The following is a 26,011-nucleotide window of genomic DNA, read 5'->3' as shown; positions in this document are numbered from 1 at the left end:
ATCTCTGCATGTATGGACACCCATGTATTGGAACATGGATGTCAAATAATGGCATGCATTCTTCATTTGTTTCCCATTTAAGCTCAGGAATGTCAGACTAAACACCTAAACAGCGACTCTCTGTGACCGAGTCAGGAAGGAGTCGGTTGTCATGACCCAGATGCCTCAGAACTTCTTTGGGGAGCTATCCTAAGGGAAAAATGTAACAAGACACATGGCCTGCCAGACTGGGTTGAAGACACATCAACTTGAAGACTGCAAACAGCACCCAATTTTCACATTACTGGAAAAGAAGTGGCTTTCTTCCAGGGCAGGTGTTGGTTCTAACAGACAACACAACTGTCATGTGGTACATCAACAAGCAGGGGGAATGCATTCTTATCCTCTATGCAGACAAGCAATGATTTTGACTTCAGACTGCTTTCAGTTTACATAAAGGAGTTATTGCAAGGGCACAGAACAAATTGGAACTCCTTAGCAGATGTAAAATGTAGGACATCCAGGCAGACCCATGGATGGAACAAATTCAAGGCTATTGACAGTGTTATGGGAACAGGGAACTCCAGACATAGATCTGTTCCACTTTCGCTTACTCTGGATGCTCTCTGTTGCAAAAAAAAGTTAAAATTTCAGCTGCTGAAGTGGGATGTCTCCATTTCATCCACAGCAACTTCCATGTGTGCCATGTGTCACAACCCTCTCCTCCTCCAAAGGTACCCCTGAAGGTCAGACAGTCTCCTAAAACCATGATTTAAGAAGCTCCAGATTTGCCTCCAACCAGATTGGCCTCCCATTACTGAAGTAGAATCTCAGAAGTCTGGTGCGCTTTGAGACCTCTTGCTCCCTTTGCCTCTCCCTTGCTGTCTTCTGAGACAGCTGTCACCAGAGATTCTCTACATCCCCACTTACATCTCTACATCTAACAATATTTTGGGAACTGCTTTAAACCCACAACAACCTGGCTTCCACATTTTGTAACAAAAGGCCTTTTACAAAGTAAAGTGTTAGTGAATAAATGGAGGAGATTTATTTGATGGAGGAAAGGATTTTATTTTGATTAACAGCAATTTACTTCAAGTGTTTCTAAGTTCTTACTTACTTTCTTACTGGCTGCTTCAATTTTCTCCTCTGTTACCTTGGTTTGTGTACTTCCTTCATTTGCTTTCTGTTGTGAGCAACACCTTTTGTTTTCTACTCCTTGTTTAAGCAATTTTTTAGAGGGCTTTTATAATAATTCCTTAGAGGTCTCAATTCATAGAAGCTAGATATCTCCTCCTCTTGGAGGACTCACTCTCAATTTTTGTGTTGCTGCCCTAACGCTCTTTGGAAGAAAACTTTTTGCCTTCTGCGATTTGTTACTGGAGGACTCTTTTGTTGCTCAGGGTTGGCCATTAAGAAGGGTTTGGTTTTCTGAATTTTTTGCCCTTATGGCGGTTGAATTTTCTTTATTTTACATAAATCTTTTCCCTACCTAGTCTTCCTCCTTTAAGTATGGCTTTAGTGGTTTTTCTATTCATTTGCCTACTTTTTTGCATAAAAGCCAAAACCCCCAAAAAAAAGGGAAATACACTTTAAAAGATTGATATTTATTTGGGCAGAACTAAAGGGGTTCAGGCAGTCTCAGGGCAGTATCAGTTCGATTTGCTTTCATTTTCTCAGGGTTGACCTGTTTTCAAACAAACTATTTCTAAGTGGATTGGTTTTTGGTTTGCTTTCTGTTATTCCCATCATGGTATTGCTTTCCAGCATTCCCAGCTGGGATTAGGCCTCATCTGCACTAGGCCTCCCTTTTCAAGGGGGGCTACTTAAGGGGTGGCTTTTAAAGAGGGTTGGAGGCAAGAAGATATTTTGCTAAGCATTATTTTCTTCCTTTTTTACCTTTTCCTTCTGCATCTCACCTTCCCATTTTACTTAAAATTTAGGGCTGGTTTGCCACTGCAATTTTACAGGCTTTGCCATCAGCTTCTGCTGCTTTATAGTTTGCCTGTGGATATGCCTCTGCTTTGGGATTGACTGCAATAATGTAGAGTTTTGTACCTACCATAAATGTAGATGTTCGAAGTTATGTACCTACCATAAATATCCCCTGTGCAAGATCGTCACTTATCCCTCCTTCCTCTCTGGTGGTTAGGTTGTGGTGGGTTTTGGTTTGAATGCATGTTAAATGAGTTGTTTTGGGGGGTGGTTGGTTTTTTTGCTGTCTTTTTGGGCCTTCTTTCTTCTAGGGCCTTCCTGACATCTGGGCAAGAAAGACTGAGGATATGGCGTCGGGGTCATACATTTGTACCTGACGTCCTGATGTCTCAGTCTTAAGCGCTTGACGGCGTCCAGCCTAATACTTTGGTATTCGGGCCGACCGAGGACAGCGACTACCCATATGTAAGGACTGCAGCAATGTGGATCTTCGAACATCTACATTTATGGTAGGTACAAAACTGTACTTTACAAGTAATGAACTGCAGCAGAACTTTTGGATCAGGTTCCTTCAAACACTTGTGCTTGTTTGTATGTATATAAATTTATGTACACATTTCATGCCTATCTTTCCTACCAGTGTAATGTGTCCTTAGGCTGACTCAGCACATTCCTTATCAATTGTGGCGGATATTCCCTTTTGGATTAGAAATATGGACACATTAATGTATGTTTTTGTTCCTCCTGTGGTGCCCGACATATGCAAATCATACATTGACAGTAGCTGTAACTGCCCATAATATTAGCTTTGGATTTTTACCCCTAATAAGGCATCCAGTCTCATATAGTGAATACGTTCCTATAATTTTACATTTAACATCCACACTGAATGTTTATAAAAAAACAAACTAATGTGGTGTCCAAAATGCTGCACGATGCATGTATAATGTAATACGGTTAGTTCTTTCAAAGATAATATAGCATAGTCTTCTTTATTGCTATTTTGTGACCCTGACACCAGTTTATATTATGAAAACTAGTCGAAGAAATTTGAAAACTCTTTCTTGTTTTTTTTTTTTTTCTTCACCAAGGAATTATGATGTAAGATTTCATGCTGTTAATAATGTTAAAATATTTTTTGGGGGAAAAAATGATCTTGGAAAATCTAATTTTAACTATTCCTTAAAGAAATAAAGTTTTCCTGCAAGCTGATATAAAATTGAAAGTGAAGAAGCTGTCATACTTTATCATCTAGAAGCAACACTGATTGGTAATGCTACTGCACTCACATTTTGGTAATTTTGCTAGAATTTAATTTGCATTAAATGAATGCCACAGATTAGACATTCCGACAGTTTATAAGACTGACAACATAAGAAATACTACATGTGATTTTTCTTAATACAATGCTTTCATGGAAGGATTCCTGAAACGCATTTTCTTTCTTTCTTTCTTTTCTGTTTTCACTGTCTTTATTTGTATGCAAACTCACAATATCCTTTTTGTAGTGTTTTTCATAAGTATGTTGAATCTTTTTTGACAATTGTGATGAGTCGTTAAATTCCTGAATCATTTGCGCAGATGGTATGCTGGTACTGTGATTGTTTCCCCACCGCCACTTCTCATATAGTGGGATCATATTTCTCAACTGTCCAGATTTTTGCAGAACTACCAGATTTTTGCCTCATATTTTTGGTCTGTCACTCATAAAATTTGTAGTTTTCTGGCAAATCATTGAGGATTGATGTCACTAAATAGTAAGAGAAATTTGAGGTTCAGACTTCATATCCTTCAGAAAATGCATGCTAATACTAAATGCTAACCCTTTTAAGTATATCAACTTTCTAAATTTATAAGAGTAATATTTAAAAATTGTCCCTGTTTTTGGACCTTGTCCCCCCATTAGTTTTGGGTTTGTCCAGATTTCTTGCATTTACAGGTTGAGAGATGTGACTGGGATCAGTGCAGTACTGCGAATTGTATATTTTTGTTTTGTATACTGCATTTCAGAAACACATTGCATAATTTACCATAAAATGTATATCAGCGTGTGATTAACTTTTCCATGCAAATGATGTAATTATGCCAAATTAGTCAAATCATCATATATTTAAAGCAACCGACATGCAGCTTACTTATAATGAGAAGCAGTTTATCTTCATAATTTGCTAACAATACAGCGGAAGAATGATGTTTGTTAATCCATGCTTCTTTTTTATTTAAGAGATGAAAAGTAGTAATTTCTATATATTCCCACTCATTTAACATTGCACAATCATTGGTCTGTAAAACTAGTCTGTTATGTATACAGGAGAGTAAGTCTGATACTGTTTTTTGGTAACGTTTGTCTTATATGTGTCTAATTTAACAAAAAATATTATTTCTTGTAGTTATGTTTATTTTGCATTTATTGATATTATTATTATTATTTTATTACTGTAGTGCATGGATTATCATGATTATGTTCTGAAAACAGGAAAAAAAATGAGTATGATTTAACCTTTCTGGCAATTGAGAGGTGCTTAAGAGCTTTTGTTAAGCACCTCTTAAGTGCTGCTAACATCAGGTCTCATGATAGCGATTAACAGGAACCAGTGTTAGTCAGCAAAAGACTTTTTGTTTATTTTCAAATAACTTTTATTTAAGATTTTTTCAAAAGACATGACAGAAACTGCAAAGAAATCAGAAACACAAAAGAAAAACACATACCAATGAACTACATACAATAATTTACAATCATATTACATGTAAAAATAGATACATAATTATAAAGTCTCTCAGTATGCCATAGGTTTGTATACAATGATATGACAAAAAAAAAAAGATATTAGCAGGATTCCTTACTGACCAAAAGTTAAGTCCTTCTGGGAGTTTCTATATGGCCATAAAGAATTATAGAGGCCCATTAGGTTCATAGGAGATTACTAGGCTAACAGCTCAAGAGCCCTTACAAGCCTAGCCAATTTGACCCAGATTTTACACAATTTTCTATCTCTAGAGGAAAGAAAAAAGAGTCAGCAAGTGGTTCTTTGACTGTTTCTGCAGACTGCATCTGTCCATAAAGGAAATGGGCACTCTCCCAAGAGTGAATTTGTGATTTCCCTTCCATTGTTCCAGACTGTGCTTGAAGATGGTCAGGGAAAAGCTTTGCTTAATGGGAATAGGAAGCCTATTTCAGAAGAGGGGCAATCTCTGAGACACACAACTTTCTCTCCAGCATGATCTATTCATGTGAGAGATCAGGTTTAGAATTTGGAGCAGGGAAACCATCATGTAGTTCATTTTGAAAATCTGCAAGATTTACATCAGGGTTGGATCAGAGGCTGACTTGTAGGTCAGACACAGATCATTCCTCAGTTATCTGTATCAAACTGAATGCAGTGGTAAGGCTTTTCACTGGTCTGCAATATGACGCGTTTATTATACCCTGTATTTTTCCTAATAAGAAACCCCTGAGGATGCTCCAGCTGTTGCAGGTGCATGTCAAGGTACATGCCAAATGTTGCATTGTACTCTATTATTGGTATGACAAGGGCCAAGTACAGTAGTACAATGATACCTTTAGATCTGGATGCCATACTCTTACTTATAAGCTGACACACAAAGAAGGATTTCCTCACCACTCTGGACACAAGGTAGTCAATGTTCCGATTACTATTTAAGTACCCAGATCTCTCACCACTAGGTCCAGTCTTAGGGGGGGCACTATCAATGTTGTAATTTGCATTGAGTATATGATCCCATTATTGTGCATTTCTTTTCATTTACACAACTGCAAATGAGAACCGGGCATAAAAACTGGGGATAAAACAGAACCCAAAACCACTATGGGCAGCAATGCAAAACAATAAATAAGACTTGTTAATATTTAGCACTTACATTTTTTTACTTCTAGAACTTCATCAGAATCACAAGTAAAATACCAAGTACATTTTTATACACCAATCCATAAAATCAGTAAATCAATTAACCTATCAAACTACAACACTAACATAAATAAGACAGCAATGACTGTTCAAAGCATCATAAACACAGCTAAATAACTAAATGTATTTGTATTTTAATATACTTTTGATGGAAATAAACCTGCAGTACCTATACCCTTGACATGGAAAAGTACCCAAGGGTCCTGTTCCCTGAGGAATATAATCCATCTTGACATGTTCCAACAATTTCTTCAAATTGCAGGTTCTTTTATAAATAAACACCTACAATATCACTAAGATCCTTATTCCCAATTATAACCTTCCAATTTTCTGCAATAATATTCTTTACCAACTCCCCTTCAAAACTGATAGGAATTGGAAAAGCCAGAGTCTTGTCATCCTTAATGTCTTCATCTTTTTTCTTAGCAACAAAACCTGACCTCAAAATAGGGAGAAACCTGATGTCCCTTTCACCAATGACCTGATCTGAAATCTGTCTCAACTTTGGATAAGGGTACCCAGTTTCTAAAAACATGTCAATTAACGTGTTAACCTCCCATCTAAATACTTCATCATCACTAATAATATGACTAATTCTAACAATCTGACCCTTGAAAATATTAAATTTCATAAATGTCGGGTGAAAACTACTGAAATGTAAATTATTACCGAATGTTTCTTTCCTGAAAATATTACTAGTAAATTTATTGTTATAACAATCTAAACCTAATTGAATATGTAAAAAAATGGACTGTAGTACCCACACCACTTATCTCAAATCTTAACCATTCAGCACTCTTGTTCATGTCACTAACAAAGGTTTCAAAATCCTGTTTACTACCCTTCTAAATAAAAAAATAAATCATCTATGTACCTCCGATAGAAGGTAACAGACCTGAATACAGGAAGGCTAACCAGATATTGACTCTCCCCCCAGCACATAACTAGATTAGCAAAGGAGGGGGCTACTTTGGTCCCCATAGACATACCAGAAATTAATTCAGTAAGTTGAACAGGGACTTGTTGGCTTATTCAACTCAATGTGCCTTTACATCCTTTAAATTTAGCATAGTTATTCATTTTTGAGAAATTGAACTTTGAAATGGATATTAAAGTATTTTAAGGTATTTGAGATAATTCAATTTCAAAAATAGAATGCAAAAGGAATCATACCTCTATATTATAAGATGGTCATGTCATAATTTAACCCGCATGTGGTTTCACTGGTTTATTTTGGCAGATTTGTAATTGTCTGCTTGAACTGATAAGCAAATAGGACATAAGAAAATCGGGCATGCCCACACATTTGTGGCTATTTGGCTGAATTAGTTTATTATATGCAACTCTTGTAGATTTTGGCGAGCAGATGAATTTTACTAAGAGTTTTAAAACATTTTGTGGTATTTTTTGTATTGATGAAGTAAAATGGAACAATTCTTTTGGAAATACAGTCATCTTTCTGTTTTTACTTTGAAAAAGAAATTAAAGTTCAGTTTGTTCAATCTTTTTATACATCTGATATGTATATCCAGGTTTTGAAGATATTATTCTAGTAATTTAAAGTTTGGTTTTGATTAAATGTTACATCCAGATATTTCATGGATTGACAGAATTTTATTTCACTTTGTTCTACAATAACTGTGCATTTATAATTTTGAAATTTGTAAGTTTAGTTGGTAATTTGAGACATGTATGACAGTTTTAGGAAAAGAGACATAAATGTTTACATCATCTGTGAATTATGTTAAATTAATTAGAACTCAGAATATTTTGGTGTATTATAATTTTTGTGCATATAAGTGACATAAATATGGACTCGATATAGAGATTAAATATGTTAGGAAACCGATGACAGCCTGCCTAACTCTGTTCATGATAGGTATGGGTTTGGTTTCAGTTCCATTTACACAGAGTTGAGGAGAGGGTTTAGCATCCTCTTATAAAAGATTGTGAGATGCAGGTTTGATGCAAAGCAGTAAACAAAAATAATGAACATGCATACATTCAAAGCTTTAGACCCGTCAATAGTACAACCAAAGTAGTTTTGTTTTGCTAATTAAAATTTTCATTGACTCAAAGGTTAGTGTGTAAGTGCTAATTTGTCTTGATTTGATAAAAACCTATTGGAATGGTGAGATAATTGAAGGAAGGATTACTTTCCACCTATTTTGCCAGAAATGAGGAACATATTTTGAGATGATTTATAATGACTATAGGTCCTCAGCTTGCTTGCTCACTGAAATCAGTATTTGGTTTGGACAAAGAATTTTTCTTAATCTGCTGAAGTAATGGTTAGAAATTCAGTTTAGTTTATCATTAATAAAACTTGAATTTTCTTTAAGAAATGATATTTCTAAAGCATTTATAAATGTCTACAGTCAGTGAATCTGGACTTGGTGGTTTACCCTTCTTGAGATTTTGATAATATCTGCATATTAATTGGTTTGGTTAGGTATTCTTCGTTCAGTTTATGTTCACTTGTCAAATGTGAATTGCAGTGAATGGCTTTTCCACAAACACTATCCAGTGAAACATATATGCAACAGAAGGGAATACCAACTTACAGGTATGCTAGGAATAAGGAAATCTGCTCTTTCCCTACTGTAGTGCAGTCTTGGAGTTAATATATAAAAATATATATATATATATATATATATATATATATATATATCACTTCAGAAGACTGAAAGCCCAAAATCTTGAATTCCAAAAGATTGAGACCAAAATCTTGAAAGTTCAAAAGACTGAAAACTCAAAATACTGTGGGAGATGCAACCCCAACACCCCCGCTAATTATATATACCAACTCCAAGATTGCACCACAGTAAGGAAATGGCAGATTTGTGGATCCCACTACAGTAGGGAATGGGCATATTTTCTTACCCTAGCATACCTGTTAGTCCATTCTCCCTTCTGCTGTGTGTATGATGGCTAACTATACCTATGTAATGATTTTGTTTTGATGATGCGTGTTTTCGATGAACAAGAGTTTTGCGGGATAGTGTTTGAGGATAAATAGTTCACTGTAATTCCCATGTGATGAGTGAATATATAGATCCCTTTTCTTTATATGTGTTTTAGCTTCTGAAAGTTTAATTGAGCCAAAAAGTTTTATAGATCTGTGAATGGGAAATTGTAAGTTCATTATATCTGGGTATATATCACAGTGAATATAGATTTTATGTCTTCAGTTGAACTTGCAATTTTATTCTTATATTTTATTTGCAGTATATTTGTAGGAGAATGTTGCTCTTTTATTAATCTGGCTAACATATGTGAGGGACTTGAACTTATTCTGAATATTGAGCTAAGGTTTTTAATTTGTGCCAAGACATTTATAACACATGGGTAAAATTGTATTCCTTTTAGATTAATTTAATTTGCTCTTCAAGTTCAGTCTCATGTTGTAAAGACTGTACAATTTCCAGTTCTATACATTTGCAATATAGGCAATTTTATTTTTGGTTGGATGTGTTTATAATATGAAGCTTTACCTATATTAAGAGCCACACATTGAATATTTATGGATATTTTCCCTTTGTCCATGTTGCTGTAAAATGTTTCCAGTAATATGATTTCCTTTATCTTTTTTTTTTTTTTTTTTTTCTGCAAGTGTGTTGTGTTACACATCCATTCATAACCATTCTCTTGGAATGTGTTCATCCATTCATATCTAAATTTATTTAAAAAATAAGAAAGTTCCATACTATAGTCCCCAGTGTCTTCTAAATATTCATATGAGAAGAGGAAAATAACACTGAACCAAGATTTATGACAGTGAAACAAATTTATTTATTATTTGGATAGTTAAATGTATATGACTAGTGTGTGTCAACCAGCTAAAATTATGCTATAAGGTCTAGAATAGCTCATGATACATTTGGATTATAAGGTTTAGTGCTATATGTGTTTTCTTTTATTGGGTCAATAAATGGATTCCAGTCACCATCTATAATGTAATAATAGCTTTTGAATCTATTCAATATGCTGTAGCTTTTTATTATAAAATAAGATTGATTATGCCATGGTTTATATAGCTTTAATAGATTTAACATGTTATTTTTGCATATTCGAAAGTTTTGTTTTGGTTCCGGTGGGTTAATTTTATTTAAGTAATAAGCTTTTCTGGTTACATGTTGTAGTTGCTCCATTGCAAACAACAGACCCTCACTGGTTCGAGGAAAAGCAGTGGAGTGTTGTGACCCGATTTAGTCTTTTTTATAGTGCAATGGGCAGTATTCATTGATTTTTGGCAGCAGTTAGGAGTAATATCTTTGCAGTTTTGCTGGTGTCATTTTTTGATGTCGGTATGAGTGGTCTTTGCTGAGTGGAGTTTGTCTCGTTTTTACTTTTAGTCTCACTTTTCTGCTGGAAATTTTGATATAACTTGCCTTGTAAACAGTGCAGGCGTCATAGCAACAGGTATTGCACGCCCACATCTGACAAAGTAACTTTAAACGAAAACATATTGTGACAACGAATTGTGTCAACGTTAATGTTATAGCAGAATAAACTTGTTGGTTTGAATCTCCCTCTGTGGCTTCATAGTTTCGCCTTACATCGCATGTTCTTGCATTTACTGGTGGTGTTGTGCTTTGGTGATCACTTTTGGTTATTTTTGCATATTACATAACATCATCTACCTTAAAGGTCATTTCCACTTTCTAAAATTTGGTCTTTTAAAATCGATTTGATTATTATGGCCATGGCTTAGCTGTTGTTACTTTTACATGATGCAACAAGGTGGCACAGCCAATTGTTCTTCAAAGTGCCACCTTAATCAACTACCATGTGAACTTCCTGAACAAAAGGGATCATTGTGTTTGAATTGTAAAGTAGCTGTAAAAATAATTCTGTTTTTTTAAACTGCTGAATCCACTTGACATTCCAAGACTGCATTAGCATATTATATAGATGATAGTAGAGAAGACTAAAATGTGAATTAGTGTACCCTGAAACAAACCTAAATTGGAGCCATTTATTAAATAAGTTGAGATACTATAAATACGGTCATGTATCCAAGTAATATGCGACAGAAATAGGCTTATGTGGTAAATGTGCCAGAAGTGACATATTGCCTCTTAATTTAGAACTCTTCTCTACAATAATCTCTCAGTGCACAACTGAATAAGAAGAGATAATGACAAATAATCTATATTGAAAATTGCCATGCACACACAAAATTAGTATAGTTACAATTAACATCATAATAAACTTAACACTTAAAATCCTTTTTATAGAGAGCATGCTATACCCTGCCTAAGTCTCAGCTGTTACCCACCAATAGACCTGCTCCTACCTGAACCAAATGGACCAATAATGATAACCAATAGGTGCAGGTGTAGCACAGTAGTTAGAAAGGTGAATGAAAGAAAATAGAATAGTAAGGGCTTGACTCTGTGAAATCTAATCTACTACAAAAATATTATATTTTTGCAAAGCACATTTCTGGATTAGTTCCAAAACTATAAATATTGCAATTCATCTATACTTAAGTATGTAGCATTAGCATCTTATGCAGAAATTCAACATGCGCTGTACATTTAAATAATTTCATCCATTATGAAACTAAGATTATTTACATGGAAGGTGTACTAAGCTAGTGATGTGATATTTTAACTTTTATAACATCAGCTTTTAAAACTATTTACTAGCACAACATGAAAAAAGAATATGTAAAATGTACATTTGTCCATAGTCTTTGTCATGAACACACTATTCCTGCCATCTTCTAGGTCTGCAATAATAAAACCCCACTGCATAAAATTCACTCAAAAGTCACAAAAAGCAGTCCAGGACCCAAGTATATATAATGAGTAAGTATGATAATGTGTAACATACTATCGGTCTGATGTAGTTTTGAAGAAAGATACGATGGAAGGGATCATTTCAGAACTGAATATGAGCTAAAATTAAATGCTTCTTACATATTGTGAGATGGTCGACAGGCCATATGAACGACACTTATTTGGTCGACAATTCATTTGGTCGACAGGCATGTTATGTGGGGGGCTTCACCCCCCACCCCCCAATATCCCCCTAACTATATATATCAACTCCAGGGTCGCACAACATTGGGGAGGGGGGCAAATCTGCCTGTCGACCAAATGAATTGTCGACCAAATGAGTGTCGATCATATGGCCTGTTGACCATCTCGGGTAGACCCATTGTCAGATATCTTATCTCCCCATATTTCTTGGGTTGAGTAAAACATTTTTTTAAAAACTGTTAAAACTTTACTCTGTCACACTTATACAAAAAAAGTATGGTAGAGTAAACCGTCTAATGGCATTTAAAGCTATTGGATCTACAAAGGAGCAGTTTTATTCTGCCTACTGTATGTCTGACAGCTTTAAGTGCTTTACCATCAAGCTGGCATGACACTTTGCAAAACTACACTTTTTTTCTGCAACTAGTGATATATGGAGCAGATAATAGATCTATGGAGTATGAAGAATTATTATCAGTTCATTGATCATAACCCTTTAGCTGATGTACTCGAAATGGAAATCTTGGCATCTATGTCTTAAACACATAATAACCAGGTTATGATTGGTGAGTCGATTATAATTGCCTATATTATTAATTATTATAATGAGTACTACTATTATGGCAATCTTTCCCCAACAAATGTATTCCCTGTTACTAGACAAGTGTGTGATATTCATGTATTTCTAAGATATGGTGTCACCTTCAGTTTAAACCCAGTATGAAAAAACAGTCTCATTCTGCAGTGTGATGTGAACATGACTCAAGCACAGTTAGTCTATATGACTAAATTATGCCATGTAATTCAGTCTGCATGTTCTCAATGAAAGAGTAAATCCAAAAGCAGGCAGTTGTACAATTTATTTATTAACATTTATCCAGGTAAGTAGATTGACCCAGATGGAACATTTGCAGATGCTGTCTTGCTAAGAGTCTAAAAAATAGAATTACTAAAGTAAAATGTGTAGTACTCACATACTCACAGATATTTATAGGCAAACATAATAGATTTTCAGCTAAATAAATGGCACTGATGATGCAATGAATTTATGAAAGTGAGGTCTCGCTATTACCTTACCAACAGAGCAGTTGTAGTTTATTGACATAGGCAGGTCAACAAAAATTAAACACATTTTTTAGTAATAAAGTTTATTTATAGCATGTAATTAAGTCCCCATATACTTTAGTAACATTGAGGCAGGTATATAATGAGCTGTCCCTTAAACATAGGCTAGGAGTTTCAATTCAGAAGTTATGGGGATATAGTTAACATGTAAAAAAAACGTACAGTGCTGAAAGTTTGAAATACTGAAGGACTTGACTTGAAATTGTTTAAGCTAACACATCTGAATTCTATAGTTTAGTTTTGTAATCCAGACTGCCTACCCAAGGTCTGAAAGGACAAGATTTCCAGATTTAATGTTTTGTTTGGAAAAGAGAGGAAGCTAGCACCTTTCTGACTAGATTCAAAGCTGTAGTAAGTGTCCTTGTAATGCAATTATCAGGCCAGAGGAAAAGGATGTAAGTCAATGTTTTGAGGTTGAAGTTAAATGTTCCTAATGTAAATTAAGTTCTTTCTTTGACACACAGCTAGAAAGTCATACACAAGGGGATATAACTGAGCCCACATGAAAGGAAAATCATAATAAATCTCCAAATTTAAGCTGAGTTTAATGAATGCAAAAAATAAAGCACATGCATAAATTATTAGTTTTTCAACTGAAAAGATGCATGCATGACACATTATCTATAATATATAATGCTCTGATGTTTAGCACTCTTAAAAGGTCTGTAATACCATTTTAGGAAGGTTTTATTCTTGTTTTAAAACACTTTTAGATGTTTATAAAAATGCATTATCTTGTCTGATACCAAGGTATTTGAAATGACTATTTAAAAAAGGTATTTCTTTTGGCCATTGTTAGTTAAAAAATATATATTACTTGTATCTTGGCATGCCCAGAAGAAGACTGTAGATAAAGAAGATCAAGAGATTGCTAGTCTGTATGCCTAAAATACTTGCCACCTAGCTAGATCCATTATAACTGTTAAACAAGATAAAAAGCAAGGACCCCAAATCTGTACCCAAGTCCTTAGTGCAAACTGGAGATGTTGACAAAATGTAGGTGCCATCACTCAGTTAAATGTTCCAGAGGGATTAGTGGTACTAGATACATAGAAAAGCATGCATTACAAGGACTCTTACACAAATGACTGCAGTCCATTATGTCAAACACTGAAGCCAAGTCAACAAATCTAGCACCATGTCAGTAAGAATAGTTTTTGTGAAAAGTCAGGCAACAGTACAGCATCTAGCTCTTAACTACACCAGTTGTTGAGCAATACTTTATATTTGCCAAAATATTCAATATGCACTAATCCACAGAGATCATCAGAAATGGAAAGAAATTGGCAAGAATGAAATGGGTTGAAATTTCAGTGGATAAGGAGGCCTCAGGTAAAACACATATTAAATAGTCTGAAATTAAGTGGTTTGCTGACTGTAAGGAAATAGGGTTAAAAGATTGTCACTAAAGTAACCTCATCAGAAAGGCAAGTTACCTTTGCATGACCCATGTCCTGGGTTTCATAGTTAACCACAACGGTAATGATTAGCACACTGCATAATTTAATTATACATAAAATATTTCTATTGTGGTTTTGTTTTTCACTTAATGGCTAATGATGTCCGTATGCTTTTACTGCAGCTTATGTATCAGTGAGGCATAAGTTTATGGATTTTAGGATGGGATTTTCTTCTTGCAAAGACTGTCAAATGCATATTGATATGAAATCATAAAAATGGATGTGACTTTCTTCCTGCAAAAAGAGTGTCGAATGCATATTGATATGAAATCATAAAAATTATATTTTAAGATATATATATATATATATATATATATATATATATATATATATATGAGAGAATGCATTATTAAATATTGTTCTGTTTTACATTACCTAGCACTTTAGAAGTGTGCATTTAGTCAAAATGTGCAGCACTGAAAAATCATATGAGAAATCATAATATTTAGGGAAAGGGATTACTTTGGTGTATAAGGGGCACCATCTTTCCCTAAATACAGATATTCTTGTTATATACAACATTGAACAGAAAAACTGACTGAAAACTAAATTGATAGCATTGGATATTTCAGATATTTTATTCTTATTCAGTATTTTAGGTAAAGCTGACAGTTTAATATATGACACCATTCTTAAAACAATATTTCATTTCTGTGAGGTAAAGCGGTTTACGCAACGTTAATATAATTATATTTATAGTAATGGAGTACACGTATAAGTATTTACTGCAATGTTCCCATATTACTCTTTTTATGTTTTGCTGTACTAGTGATACTAGATTACTGTTTGTTCTGTGATATTGAAATTAAAATCTTTTGTTAGTTCTTTATAGCCATAGAGGGACTAGAGTAAATCCTTCATTTAACATTTCTACTCCGCTTTCAACCTCAGACATCAAGTATGCCCTAATGCAGTGTATATAAAAACATAGCTTATGCATTCCCTCTTCCTTCATGGAAGGCAGATGGGAGTGATTGTGTATGAGATTCATACCAAAATATGTCATCTACACTGATCACAGCACTTAGAGAATGGAGAGATGTTTTCTTTTGGTATATGCCATATATTTAGGCAGCTGCTTGTTCACAAGTAGACAGGACATTACAGAAAATGCCTACCTATTTCCATTTCGTCCTGCATGATACTGAAAATTACTTTTATACCCAAGCTGTTCTTTACAGAAGATGTGTAAATGCTACCTCATTTAGTTAATCTTATTTAACCAGGTTACTGAGACATGCACCGTGATGCTGAAGGGATAAAACAGAAACAAGTCAACACCTGCAAATGTTGAGACCTATCGTGCCACAAATAATATCTCCTTTTCAATCAGATTTCACACAAGCCAGACAAACTTGTTATAATACATTAACATTAGCTATGCTAATTATGTTATCGGCTCATTATAAATTTTCATTGCTTTTGCTTGCATTAGATGCCTAAAAAGCATTTGATGGATTAAATTTAGATTTTCTTTTTGCAATTCTTCTACACTTTGGCTTTTCTTCTGCTTTTATTAATCTTATAAAAATATTTTATTTGAATGTATATACTTTATTTATTAATAAAATTATCTCCTCTCCAATTAAGATAAATGGTACAAGACGAGGATCATCTATTTCAATTTAAGCAATATATTGTGAAAATGTAGTGATTGAAATGACATATTAGCTAAATATATGTATTTACATACAACACTCATATTTTTTTATCTTCAGATTTCAGGTAGACTTTTTTGGATACCAAGAAATTAGATCAAAAGAATGGATTAACTAGAGTTGAGTGGATAAGAAGGTAAGCTATCATCTATATATATATTTTTACAAAGGGGAAATTTAGCAAATACTTTGCACTGAATGCAAGTCTTCTAAGACCATTAACATTTATTTTTTGCTAGTAATAACTGTTAAAATTGTAGGCTGTAATACTAATTTTGCAATGCTTGATGTTTTGTGTGAAAAGCTCATAAAACTGGAATCCTAATCAATATTCTCTGATAAAAAATGTGGATATATGTACATTCTGCTAATTTCTTTTCAGTTACTTGTTCAGTGGTTAAGGGTTATTACTTTACAGTATCATTTCTTGAGTATGATTCTTAGGTGGTATGCCTTAACTGCATTCTTTACCCATCTTCTTTGTCTAAGCAAGTTTTCACTGGGAACTACATTTCTGTATCCTCCCAAAGAAGTACCTTAGGTGGATTGTTAATTCTTCCAATCATCCACAAGTTGATGCACAGTGTGTGTGTGTGTGTGTGTGTGTGTGTGTGTGTGTGTGTGTGTGTGTGTGTGTGTGTGTGTGTGTGTGTGTGTGTGTGTGTGAGAGAGAGCTCAATGAATATATATGTCTCCTCCAACTTCATCACTACCCCGTTGAGGATTAGCTCCTCGGTCTTGTAAATTCAAAAAAAAACTTCAAAGGACAAAACCACGTGCATTAAACAAATAACTTACAAAACCAAAAAACTCAGAAATGGTAAATTATTAATCCAAAAATCTCATAAATGGTGTCTTGTCCCCAGTGAGTGATAAGATCTCTCACTGTCCTGGAATGGTATATAACTGAAGAATAAATCAATGCAGGTTATCTATGACTACTCATATGTACCATTCATCTCAGTGGGCAGTTAATATAATGCCTTTATCTTGGAAACAGGTCTTGCCTTCTTTTAGCAAGCTGGATCCCAAGACTATGTATTTCTATAACATTTTCTACAAATGTTTCCCATGTTGCTGTCAAGCTTCACAAAAACATGGTCATCACATGATCATCCCTGCTGAGTCAAGAATGACATCAATATTTACCTGAGAAACAAACACTTTTTAAATAAATATACTTGGATAGTATAGGAAGTGGCAACACATATCAAAACAAAATTCAGATTTCATGTGCATTGATTACCCAATAGTCTAATTTGGCCACAAGTGATAGTAAAATAGTTCTGGTAAGTAAATATATGTTGGCCATTATCTGGTTACTTCTAGAAAAAATACAGAGATTCCTGAAAAAGAAATACATGCCAATTAATAGAAAGGTATGCTGTGATTTCTATTTCCCAGTTTTAAACAAATCGAAGTTAAAATGTTTTTAACTATTGGCAGACTTTAGTGTCCCTGTTTTTCTGTTGTTTGAATCTTTGTTACAGTTTTGACAGAAAAGACATGTAAAGTGTTGTATGTTATTATGATAAATTTGTAAACCATTTCTATTTTTGTTGATTCATATTACTTAGACACCATTTTTATTTTAAATTGTCATTAGGCAGTGATCATAGGTTCATAGGATGTTACTAGGCTAATGGCCCTAGGGCCTTTGCAACCCTAGCTGTGTAAAAAAATTGTGTACTCTAATTGGCCATAGTTAGATGGTCACTGTTAGTTGAGCAATTCTATGATCAACAGTGACTACCCCTGTCCATAAGGGACATAGGTGCAACCCCTGGGGTGAATTTGTAGTCACCCATCCAGTTGTCAAGGTTCCACTTAAATAGGGTTATTGCTCTACATGAAGTTGGAGGTTATTCCAGAGTAGTGGCAAAATCTGGGAGCTATGTCTGTCTCTCCAACATGTGTTGTTAATGTTACAAGCTAGGTTGAGATAATTGGAATGAGTGACTCTTGTCCCATTTGATTTGCAGATGTACAGCATTTCCATTAGGGCAGAGTCAGAGACTGCTCTGTAGGCCAGGCACAGATCACCGCTCACCAGCATGTATGGTGCAGATTACAGTGATAGGGCTTTTTCGGTCTTTTCATGTACATTTTTGGAGGCCCTGGATTCTCTTGGTTAGAACCCTCTGTGGTCTCTCCAGTTGCTGTATGTATCTATTGAGATGCATACAGAAGGGAGATTTATACTCAATTAGTTGTCTGATAAGGGTTGAGTACAGTGGAGTGATGCTTTTTTTATGAGATGCTCAATGTAGAAGACTCCTTACCACTATGGACATATGGTGATCGAAGTTTAGATTGCTATGAACCTGTGTTCCCAAGTCTCGCTTTTAGAGGGGTGCTGTCTAACCGGGAAAAGCCAAAAGACACAAACAAACAAACTTCTTTGCAAAGCAGATAATGAGGCATTTTTTTTTAATTTAGTTTGTGTCACCAGTCATTTGTCTGTGTCAGCCCCTTCTGTAATATGTTTACATCATTGGGGACTTGGGGATTGCACCCAGTTTGCAGTCATCTGCAAACTTGGTAAGCCACAGGCCATCTACTTTCATCTGGATTTCAGAGAAACAGATTCTGAACAGTAGAGGGTCCTACAGAAATCCCACTTGTTAACTCATCTACTGGTGAAGGTGAACTCCCCAACTTTGACAGTGTGCATTTTGTTCTTGAGCCAGTTGGCTACTCATCTAATGATGTATCAGTTAATCCTCAGCTGTGAGAATTTCTCAATGATCCCTGAGTGGGGGATTGTATCAAAACCCTTGGATAAATCACAATAGGTGATATGTACTACTTTGCTCTCATCCAGGGCTTTGGTGGCATTCTCAAAGATGTCTACCAGGTTTAATAAGCAAGAGCTACCCTTGATGAAACCAAATTGGGTCAGGTCAAGAGTTTGAAGGCTGCATGTGTCCCTCTTGATAAGATCCATGATGATGGCCTTGTAGATAAGGCTAGGTAGGCTTATGGTTTGATAGTTTCCTGGGTCATTTGATGGACCCCCTTTGAACAAGGGGATTACTGTTGTTATTCTCCACTCTGCAAGAACAAAGCTGGTGTTCAGGCTATAGTTAAAGAGAGTGCCAAGTGGTTCTGCTAGGTCTTGTTTTAGATTGTTTAGTAAGCAACCTGGAATGTTATCTGGTCCCCTAGAGGCTGTGTTTTTTAGCCTTGGAGCACTCTTGTATGACCTGTTCTTTGGAGATAGTTGGTATAGGAATGGTGTCAACAATGCTTTGGGGGATTGTCAGGTCTGATCTTTACTTAAAATGAGACTGATTTATGGTCTGGCCTTACCATCAAGGGCAACGCCCAGGGAGTATTACAGTGAACCCCGTATTGGTGAGTACTAGGTCTAGGACATTTGAGCCCCTTGTGGTGGTTCCAAAGCATTTCAATGAACACAATCCAGGAATTTCAGAGTGATTGTGTTTGTTCTCATGTAAGTCACCCAACTGATGGAAAGATAGTTAAAATCTCCCATGACCAAGGTGTTTGGCTGTACTGAGTGACTCTAGGAAGCCCAGGTAGGCCGTGTGCTTTTTCTGGTTCATGGTGGGGGACCTTTAGCTAGCAATTATCTGGTCAGGTATTTTACCTATAGTTATTTGGACCTGGAGTAGCTCAAAAGATTCAGACTGTTTTACCAATCTCAAGATGTGTTTGGATTTAATGAAGATGTATACACCTCCACCTTTATTCTTTCATGTTCGTTTTGAGGTGTGAACATGTGAAAGGCATTGTAGCCTTGCACAGCCAGTGTGGCTTTCTGTGACATTGAACCAAGTCTCAGTGATTGCACAGATATCAGCATCTTCCATAGTGAGGATTGCTTCCAGGGAGTGCAGTTTACTGATTAGGCTCCTAGCATTAAGCAGCATGACCGTGAGTTTGCCTCTAGTGGAAATCTTTACTTTAGAAGTTTTATTGTTTTGACATTGCCTAATACAAACATCTTTGCCAGTATCTGAAAGCCTTGACGAGAAAGGTAGAGGCCATCTCTGGGTAAGCAGTGTGGTCTGTTGACCATGACTTCCCAGGCTGTCAGATACTGGATCCCCCATGAGTGACACCAGAAGCTTAGCCAATTATTGAAATCGATCATTTTTTGTCTGTATTGTGGCATCATCTTAGGTAAGGGTAGAATGCTGCTTAGTGCTAGAGAATACCTGTCCAGGACAAATAATCTGACAATTCAGTCATGTATTTCTTCATATAGTCCAGAGAAGTATGTCTCAAGTCATTCACTCCAACATGTACTATGATAAAGTTGTAATGGTAACTGTTGCTGATTGACTTAAGTCTGTGTGTGATTTGATGGATCCTGGCACCTGGCAGGCAGTTAAATGTGACCTTCTCCTTATCCAACCTGGGGAGGGGGACATCTGTGTATCTCACTATTGAGTCGCCTATGACTAGAAAATTTGGTTTTGCGATGTTTTGCCTTTCGGGTTTAATTTTTAAGACATTGATATGTGTGTTATGTGTAGTAGTAGATTCTGTTTGTTTATCAATATGTGTGGGTTGTTTGAGATTGAGAGGTCTCTGGTCTTTTGGTAGGCTCTTAGTGAGTGCCTCCATATATGTTGGTTTGTGTCTTGATCTTTGTGTGAATGGAGAGATGTGTGTGCAGACAACCTATTTGATGTTTTGTTTATTGTTACATGAGAGGACTGATTCTAGTTTCATGGTATAGTTACATCTCTCACATACTGTATTCATTTGCTTTACGAGCAAGTGGTTGTCGGTATACATGAGGCAATTGATATATTGCAGAAGGATGCCCATGTATATCAGGCTGGCTGGAGAAATGTTGGGAAACTGTCCTTAGTAGCAGGTAATTCTTAAGTACTAATTTGTGAGAGGATAAATTAGATCAACTATTGTTCTGGGATTAACAAGGGGACTTATTCTATATAAGATCATTCATGAAAAGTAGGGTAACACTGTTCAGTGCTCATCTGAGTTGCCTGCAGTGCAGAAGTGCACAGTTGCATTGTCCACAGGCAGCAGGGAACCTGGGAGAGTTTCACTGACTGGTGTCCAGGGAAAATAGTTTCTAATTGTCTGCATCTATGCAAGGCACCGCTAACCGTCTTTGCATGGTATGCAGCTAGGAGCAAATGCGAGGCTTATATATACAGGCAAAATTAAAACATTTTAAACTAGTCTGCCAATGGAAAATAACACAATAATCCTTCCCCCTTTAATCCCCAGCTCAGGCAAGGCAATATCCACACCCTTCTTCCACAAGGGTGCAGGGGAGGCCTTCTTAATGTAAGATGACTAGATTTGAGTTCAAGTGTATCAAAAACAGGCCAGATTCAGAAAGACTAGATCTAGTCTATGCTAACTAAGCAATATTTCAGTGCAAAACAAGTGCAGGTAATAAACATGCACAAGCAGTAAAATGGTCAAAGAAGACACAAATTAATGCACTAAAACAGTAAACTACAGATGAAAAATGCAGATCAAACTCAAAATAAGCTTAATGTTTTGTTCTTAGATTTGGGTGGCTTGGATTGAAGCAGAAACACTCTGGACCTCTGGCAAAGGATGTCAAATGCAAAGCAGCTCCAGTTAATTTAACTTAAACCAGAACAAAGACACATAGAATAACAAGCACAGTAAGTCTTCAACCAGCAATTCCCATCTGATAGGGGCAGAGGCTACCCTCTCCTCTCACAAGAGTCTAAACCACAAACTTTCTTGATATAAAACAACTGGCCTGATGCCCAAGCAGTTAAACCAGACATAAGACACTTTTAGAATAACAGACACAATAAGCCTTCAACCAGCAAATTCTAACTTAGAAGGATATAAGCTATCTCTCCTGTCACAAACTTCCTTATGTAAGATAACTAGTTTGAAGCCCAGGTGCTTAAATGAAAACTAAGAGGCTTAGAATAACACTTAAAAAAATTAAGTAGGATACTAACAAGCAGTAAAATATGCAGCAGATTAAACGGAACTGAACACTTAAGAATAAGCAGCAAAAAACGAAATAAAGTAATAATGTAAGAAGAAGCACAGATACAGTGAAAACAGCTGAATAAAGTACATTTTAAGTAAGTGGGAAGGGAGGAAACAAAAGATAATTCAAGTTTAAGAGAGTAAGGGGTGAGCCTTCCCATCTGATCCCTACATACTCACTAGAATGAGCTGATAAGATGGGACTGGGAGGAGTTTCCAAAATCAGATTAATAGTTGGGGCGGGCAACTCAAAAACCACTAACTGGTATAGTACAACAGTTGGGAGGCTGAATGGAAAAAAATCAAATGCAGAAAGTGATCAGCGATAGTTAGGCAGAGAATAGCAAGCAAGCCAAATAAGCACTCCAGTTAAATAAAGATGCCTTCACAAATTTCTAGTTAAAGAGGAATTCTGTTACTCAGCTTCACCTACTAATTAACTAGATGTTATTCACTGTCTGCAAAGGAATTATTTTCAAACTTTTTTAACTGACCGCAACCTAGACCTCTTAAAACTCCAACACAACAAAAAACTTAAAAGAAAACAAAAGCAATATAAGAAAAAGATAAAAAAAATAGAAGTAATCAAACCTTAATGAAAAACGTCAATTCAAAAACAAATATTGTTGCATTCTTATTATGTAACTAACCCATAAAAATGGGCTCTGGGGTGCAGACGACCTGCCTTAAACAAATTTAAACACTTACTTCTACTACCGCTAGTAGTATTACTAGCACTATTACTTCTTCTACTACTACTACTACTACTACTACTGCATCTCTTACTACTAGTATTTCTACTAGCACTACTAAGTCTACTACTAGTACTTCTACTTCTGCTACCAATAATTCTTCTAATACTAGCACTTCTAATAGCACTGCTACTAATAGCACTACTACTACTAATACTTCTACTTCTGCTATTAATTCTTCTATTACTAGTACTTCTACTTCTAGTATCACTGCTATTACTTTTATTACTACTGCTACTACTATTACTAGCAATATTTCTGCTACATCTTCTATAACTAGTAATTCTACTATTATTACTACTACTTTTTTGCTACTAGTACTTCTACTAATACTACTGCTTCTTCAATTACTAGTCCTTCTACTATTACTGCTACTGCTGCTGCTACTACTGCTATTATCACTATTACTGCTACTATACTACTAATAATAATATCAGTAAGTTTTTGATTTACTGCCTCTATCACTTATCAGTTTTCCTCCTTGCAAGTTTAGTGTTTGAGCAAAATTACATTTTCTACTGTTACACTTCTAAAACGTATGTTGTAGCTGCACTAGGTTAACTCATTACAGTGAAGTGACCCCTCCTGGTATTTCTGCAATTACATCCTATTGCATCCACTAGGTGTCAGATATTGCTTGTTCATATTTTCAATTGATAATTGCAAAACCATGCTACTTATGATGTATTATAGGATTTCATTTTAAAGCTTATATAATTGCAACCACATCTGTAGTGATATTTGACCTCATCTAGTGCAAGTAAAGAGTTACCAATTGTCGTTCCTATGATATTTATTTTGTCATAAATTTCATATTTCCCAAATAGTTAGAAAACTAAGTATCACAGACAGAACTGCCTCGCCTTATATGCAAGCTGTCAGATGGTTGAACAATTTAATGCTGACATGTATGTGTAACTTGAGTGGCTGCAAAGATATTCCAAGTTGTTTATGAAATATCACAAACTTTACAGTTACTGTGTGTACTGTGACCTACAAAATCCATGTATAGAATGCTGCCGCTATAAAAATAATTTCTGCTGTAGAGTTTGTCGTTTACACTTCTTTAGTAATTCATGTGTTTCCAGAGATATGAATATTTGTTTGAAATGTGACAACATAATTTGATTACATCAGAAGCTTAGGCTGTGCCTATTGGAAGTTACAGTGCAAACATCTAGAACTCCATGGAGGGAATGAGTTAATGTAGAAAGTATATTTTGTTTTATTACATTCTCAGATTAAATGCATTCTTAGAGTTGAGGGCAATATTGTGTCTTTCAGACTCTAACTTCCTATAACAAATTGAAAGAAGTGAATATTTTTAAAGTTTTAATTGGTACCTTAAAGGCATTAAAGAACACTAGTAGATTAGTATTCAGGAAAAAAATCTAAACGTAAAGTTTGTATTTACTTCCATGAAATGCTCAGCATTCTAAACTTTGAGCTCTGAGAATATTGGGCTATTTTCTGTCTGAATTCACAGACATAGTGGTACATAGTATATTATCCTAGCCTGGCTAGGACCAGTCTCAACAGAGATCAGTGGTAGTTCTGTTCTGTACCTTATCACAGAGAAAATTACATGATCGGCTTCAGTGACAGTGTGACCTGCAGACTAGTAGTAGATATGAAGTCAGCAAACCACTGGTTTCCATTAAAGGTTTGTCATGTACAATTACATATATTTGAATGATTTTGTTTTGCTTTTCAGCAGTCATCACAGGCTGCTTCATCCAGTAAATTTACCAATGATGCAAAACCTTGTGTTCTAGAAGTCTCCTCTTTGCTTAGTGCAGATGCGTGCAGTTGTGATTAGTTCTAAGTTAATACTATATTTCCTTATTCATACATTAAAGTCTTTAATGTCATGCATGTTTCTTACTTAAGAGATCTGTACTGTAATGAGTGCATTTTTAAGTTTTGTACCCTATTACTAGGAAGATAATATTTTGCATATTCTAGTGATTTTACCAAGTGTGGTCTTCAACAGAAAGTTATCATATGCTGTGGTGCATAGCAGTCTATCTTTGATCTAATCAAATTAATATATAGCAAAAAAAAAAGCCGTTTGTGATTTTGAAAATTGTTAGTTTTTCTGTAGTTATGTTCAGCCCTGTGCTGTTCATGATTATAAACCTGTATGTTTTTGTTCTGCACTGTACGATTGTATAATCTACTGTATAGTCAGAAGGGTTTTTTCCTTTTACATATACAATTTTGCATTTACCAGCATAAATCTAGGAATTATTTTGAAATACATTAAACTCATTTTTGTCTAGATATGTATGAAAAGTATGTATTAACATTGTTATTTATTATGCATTTTGCTATCTTTGATATACTTATAGCTCATTTCATCAGATATGTTGAGGAGCAGTGAAAAGTCTGTGTTGTCATGAATTGATCTTAATTTTCATCCCTAAGGGGCAAGAAGTGCAACAGCTTTCTATTCAGATTCACAGCTTTTAATAACAGCACAGCATTTGTCTGCTTGCAAACCAACTGGGACAAAATTAATTACAGACTTCAGAAAAAAACTGAAATAAGTCACAGAGATGGTTACAACAGTGTGTCAAATAAAATCACAAACCTTTTCAAAGTGAAGAAAATTGCCATTAAATTTTAAGACACAAACAAAAAGTGACATCCTCAAAAAGTTCAGCAAATCCATGAAGTAACTCCTCTAGTCGCAGACTCAGTAGTACAAATTCTATGTTTTTAATACACAAAGTATTCATAGAACTGAGCTGAGTGTAAATTTAATTTAAAATATATACACTGGTGCAATTTTCTAAGATGAAATTATGTGGAGCAGAGTAGTGAGACTCAGAAAACTGAGAATTTCTGCAAGTATAGCTATACATGTACTCCATGGTCGGGGATCATTGGAGTACCCCCACCCCCAGTCTATACTACAGTGATCTCAGACTTAGCATGCATACACACACATATGCATAATTATATATATGTGTGTGTGTAGCAGTGGTGTGGAAGTTGTAATACCCAGAGGAAGGTAGAGGTACCAAGGTGAAGCCATCCTGCTGTAAACACTTAATGCATATCATAGCAGGTGCTGACATTGACTGTGCTTGTATTTGTTACTGAGTTTGCAAGAATCTCACTTTCAATTGTAACATGTCTAATAAAGGTCCAGTTTAAATTAGTCTATCATTTGATACTAACTTCCCAGGCACA

At 35.3% G+C, this 26,011-nt stretch overlaps 1 protein-coding gene across 6 annotated transcripts in view; it reads left to right on the top strand.

The window, feature by feature from the left end:
* The window catches only part of DAB1 (DAB adaptor protein 1), a 2,980,230-nt gene that overhangs the window by 698,183 nt on the left and 2,256,036 nt on the right, over positions 1–26,011 (top strand). For all 6 annotated transcript variants that reach the window (XM_044085518.1, XM_044085521.1, XM_044085520.1 and 3 more), the window contains exon 2: positions 16,134–16,209. The gene's annotated coding sequence lies outside the window, so the exon portion shown is untranslated. The remainder of the gene's footprint in view (positions 1–16,133; positions 16,210–26,011) is intronic.

The sequence above is a fragment of the Protopterus annectens genome, chromosome 10.part0 (genome assembly GCF_019279795.1).
Source record: "Protopterus annectens isolate FY-2018-M chromosome 10.part0, PAN1.0, whole genome shotgun sequence".
In the NCBI taxonomy this organism is placed as follows: domain Eukaryota; kingdom Metazoa; phylum Chordata; order Ceratodontiformes; family Protopteridae; genus Protopterus; species Protopterus annectens.
This window is presented reverse-complemented; position numbering and strand designations above follow the sequence as displayed.